Source organism: Dromiciops gliroides, chromosome 6, assembly GCF_019393635.1.
Source record: "Dromiciops gliroides isolate mDroGli1 chromosome 6, mDroGli1.pri, whole genome shotgun sequence".
Lineage (NCBI taxonomy): Eukaryota > Metazoa > Chordata > Mammalia > Microbiotheria > Microbiotheriidae > Dromiciops > Dromiciops gliroides.
This window is the reverse complement of record NC_057866.1, coordinates 13,820,682-13,825,645: the sequence shown is the minus strand read 5'-3', so window position 1 is coordinate 13,825,645 and position 4,964 is coordinate 13,820,682.

Sequence of the window (4,964 nt, the reverse complement as noted above, 5' to 3'; positions counted from 1 at the left end):
GTCCAGAACCGGCCCCCCCTCCCGCCCGAGGTGGTGCCGCCAGCCCCGCCCCCTCTCTGGGCCCGGCGAGGAGGCTCCGCCCCCCGAGGCAAGGTGAAGCGGAACTACGCCTGCGCAAACCAGCCCATCTCCGCCCCGGAGACCTCGCTCTACTCCTGCCCAGAGGAAGGCGGGGGCTGGGGCAGGGCCAAGGGCGGGGTCCAGGCTGAAGAGGACACTGGGTCGGGCACGGGCTGGTGATTCTCCCCCACCATGCCTGCCTGTGTGCCCAGGGCTACACCCGAGTTGTTGAAACTGCCGGGCCCAGCTGGGCTTCGGGTCACGGTGGCCAGGCCCCCTAATGGCTGAGGCTGTCTAGGCAGGCATTTATTAAGCGCCTACTGTGTATGTGACAGGCATCGAGTGCATCGCGCGGTGGCCAAGAAAAGATGGGTCCCTCTGCAAGTCACACCCTATGTGGGCTGCATTCTGGCCGCAAGTATTTATGAAGCGCTTTCTGTGTGCCCAGTGACACCCTGTCTGCACGATAGGCAGGCAGCAAGCATTTATGAGATGCTCACTGTGTACCCGGTGACACCTTCTCTGGGCTGTAGTCTGGCAGCAAGTATTTATGAAGCACTTCCTGTGTGCCCAGTGACACTCTGGTTAGCAGGCAGGCAGCACACATTTATGTGATGTTTACTGTATACCCGGTGACACCCTCTCTGGGCTGCAGTCAGGCAGCAAGCATTTAGAAGTGCTTACTGTGTGCTGCTCACCTGACTTCTCAGCACTGTGAGGCACAGAGATGAATGTGAACACAGTCCATGCTCTCAGAGGCAGACAAAACAGATTCAGAGATGGAGAGTCTTCTCAGAGGGAAGGCAGGAATGGTGGGGGAGCTGATATGAGCTGAGTCTGGAAAGAAGCCACGGAAACCTGGAGGTGGAGGAAGAGACTTCAGACATTTCTAGGGCCTGTAGAAGAGGGATCAGACACCTCCTGCTTGGCCCCAAAGGGCAGAAACAATGTATGGAGGTTCCCAACTCCAATCAACATACATTAGGTGCCTACTGTGTGCAAGGAACCCGGCTAGGGGCCAGAAATATGAAAACACGCCCTCAAAGAGCTTGCATTCTTCTGGGCACTAAGTATAAGGATTTGGGGTAGGGGTGAGGAAGAGGCTGATTTCACTCTCTGTGAAGCAAGACTTTAAGATCTGTCTCAACATTTAACCGTCTGTCATGGAGGGAGGGAGTTCCCCATCACTGGGGGTCTTCAAGTGGAGTGGAGAGGGCTCCTTGTCAGGACATTGGAGAGAAGCTTCTGCCCGGGAATGGGCCGGCTGGCCCTCCCGCCTCTAGACCCCGAGAAGCAGAATGATGTGATGGAAAAGGCTGGATTTTGAATTCACATCTTGACTCGACAGTCGTTAAGTGACCGGGTCGCAGCACTTCCCCTTTCCGAGGTCCGCAGGATCCATCCCCGGATTGTCACGAGGGCCGCCAAGGGGCTGAGTCAGAGGAGCCCGGCCTGGCTGCGGCCTCAGGCTCTTGCCCTCTCCTACCCCTCTGGACATCTCAGAGGAGGCCCATCAGGAGAGATGGACATCGCCCGTCCCGGCCGCCTGATTGGAGAGAGGAGTCACAGGAAGCGGGAGCGTCTGCCTGAAAAACCCCAGCAGATTCAGTGGGGAGTGCGGCCGGGAGTGGCCGGCACGAGGTCCAGGCGCTAGGGGAGGAGGCCCCTGGGAAGGAGGCTGTGTGTGGCCACCAGGGGAGCTCTGCTTCCCACAGGGGCCAGCCACATTTACATCCGTGTAAGTGGGTGGGACACGGTGGTTCTTTGATGTGGTCCCCATTAGACTGGAAGCTCCCTGAGGTCAGGGACTGTTCGCCTTTTTTCGAATTCCCTTCACACAGCAGACACTTAATAGATCTGATTGGTCAATTGGCTGACCGGGCTGTGGCGACAGCTGCGGGCAGAAGGGATCTTGATTCTCTTGGGACTCACAGGAAATTTTCCGGTTAAATAGACAAGTAAATAAAGCTCAGGCTCTGTGAGCCTGAGCGCTTGGTGGTAAGTGGGGCTGGAGGTCATCCTTGGGGGGGGGGGGCTCAATCCCGGTCGAGTTGGGGCAGCGACATAGAGAAGGGGGAGGCCCCCAAAGTCTGCCCAGTAGTTCCTAATGGGAGAGTACCAGGTGTAAATTCTGTCTGCCCAGAAGTGAGGGAGGCTGGCTGGTGCAGCGGATGCAGGCAGGAGGACCCATCTTCCTGAGTTGAAATCCAGCTTCAGACACTTAATAGCTTTGTGGCCCAGAGCAAGTCACTTAACTGCTGTCGGCCTTAGTTTTCTCATCTGTAAAATGGGGGTAAGACCAGCCCTACTTCCCAGGATCAGATGAAACAAGTGTACATAGGTGCATAGCACAGTGCCTGGCACAAAGTGGAGTGCTTAAGAAACGCTTCTTTCCTGCCTACATCGGGATGGGGCCATCGCAATGATTATAAAGGACCTTCAACCTGAATGGCTCCCCCAGTGCCAAGAGAGGGAATAGAGGGGCACCAGGAGGCGGAGCAAGGTAGAAATGGACAGGAGATGGAAGGAAAGGCCAGCTGGGTGAGGGAGGGGGCAGGAAGAGGAGCCTACTGCCTCAATTCCTTCTCTTGAGCACACTTCTCTATACACACACACAGAACAAACCACAGAAGCAGGCGACTGCCAAGGGGCAGCCACACAATGGACCCCCAGAAGAGATCTGCCCCCTACCCCAGCCTGCAGCAGCACTTGCAGCACCAAGAGAATCAGGGCTTTGGGGCCTGAAGGCTGTACTGTGTCTGAATGTCCAGAACATACATCACTTTGAGCATCTCTGATATACAAGGCACAATGCATGACGGTTCTCACATTGCAAGCACTCAAATGATTATTAAATAAGGGCAACACAGCTGGGAACTCCAGAAGACTTATCAACATTGTCCCAACCAGGATTGGATAGTCAATCAACTAGCACTTATTAAGCACCTATTGTGTCAGACTACAGGTTATAGACACTGGGGGGGGGGGCAGGAAGAGAGGAAGGAGGGAGGAAGGAAGGAAGAGAAAAAGAATGAATGAAAGAAAAGAAGGAAGGAAGGAAAAGAAGGGAGGGAAAGAAAGAAAGGAAGAAAGGAAGGAAGGAAGGAAGAAAGGGAGGAAGGGAGGAAGGAAGAAAGAGAAAGAAAGAGAAAAGAATGAATGAATGAAAAGAGAAAAAGAAAGGAAAGGAAGGAAAGAAAGAAAGAAAAAAGAAAAAGAAGGAAAGAAAGCATCCCTGCTCTCAGGAGCTTCCTCCCCTGGGGGAGGCAATATGTGCAACCTACCTGTAAGTACCTGCAGCATAAACAGGAGCAGAACAAATCTAAGATGAATACTAGGAGGGAGGGTGGACAGGCAGAAAGCTCCCCTGGGGCACGGGGTCAGTCCTTTCTGGGCTCCGTCCTTACAGCAGGTCCTTGGCTCCTGACGCCCACCCTGCTGTCAGAGGTCCCCGAGGAGAATGCTAGGGTGCAGAGGAGAAGACAAGAGCCCCCACGCCCTCCAGGCCCCTCTGAGCCTGCAGGTCCTCCGGCTGAGAGCAGTGAGGTGGGAAGGAGGCCTGGCTGAGGCCCAGAAGAAGCCTCCCCTTTCCCGGTGCTGCAAAGCCAATCTCTCTAATGGCCTCGGTTCTCCAGAACGCTAATTTATAGACCACCCTTGGGGCCTGGCCAAGTTTCTTGTACAATGTTACTACATTCAAAGCACTTTTCCACACTAAGTCTGAGGCCCACGATATCAACTGGTTGGGCATCTTATCAATTCATTTAAGTGGGGTGGGAGATGTGTAAATCAATCATCCAATTCTTACATTTTGAGGCAGAAAGACATAGGTTCAAATCCTGCCTCAGTCACTTGATAGCTGTGTGACCCTGATCAAGTCACTTCACTTCTCTCAGCCTCAGTTTCCTCATTTGTAAAACGGGAATGATAATAGCACTTATCTCACAAGGTGGTTGTGAGGATCAAACAAGATCGTATCCATAAAGCACTTAATAAACCTTAGTGAACCATGTAAATACTGGCTATTTTTGCTTACCTGCAGTACCCCTCTCCCAGGGTTCTTGGGAAGAACAAATGCAATGTGGTGCAGTGGAAAGTGCCCTGGACTAGGAGTCAGTCAATCAATCTGTAAATATCGATTGAGTGCCTACTATGTGCCAAGAGGGAAGAAGGAGGAATTCCTGTGGAATGGCCTGCCGAGGCCCTGGGTTCAAATCCTAGATCCTCTTCTCTCTTTTTTTTTTTTAGTGAGGCAATTGGGGTTAAGTGACTTGCCCAAGGTCACACAGCTAATAAGTGTTAAGTGTCTGAGGCTGGATTTGAACTCAGGTACTCCTGATTCCAGGACCGGTGCCCTATCTACTTCGCCACCTAGCTGCCCCTCTAGCTCCTCTTCTTATGACCATGGTGATGTGGGGCAAGTCCCCTGACCTCCTAGTTCTCAGTTTCCTCATCAGTAAAATGAGGGGGTCAGGCGAGATGACCTCTGCATTGCCCTCAGGAGCGTTGTGACTGTGCCTCAGCAGCTGAATCTCCCTGGGGGCACCTCACCCTCTCTACCAACCCTGAAGCCCCCTCTGCCATGCCAGTCCCCTTGCCCACTGGTGAGTTCTTCTCGCAGCCACCATTTGAGAAGGGGCCAAGGCCTGCCAGCTTTCATTCCTCTCCCGGCTCTACATGTCCCCATACAGAGACCCCCGCTCCCTTTCAGCAGTGCCTGACAGGTAATATATGAAGGCTAGTTGTTGTTATTATTGCTACTTTTATTATTTTACATGTTATCTTCCCATAATCGAATGCAAACTCCTTGAAGGCAAAAACTGTCTTTCCTTTGGCTTGCATTTTGTATGCTCACAAGGAATTGCAGACATCATTGCTGGGGTCCTGACCAATGGCTTCTCCCC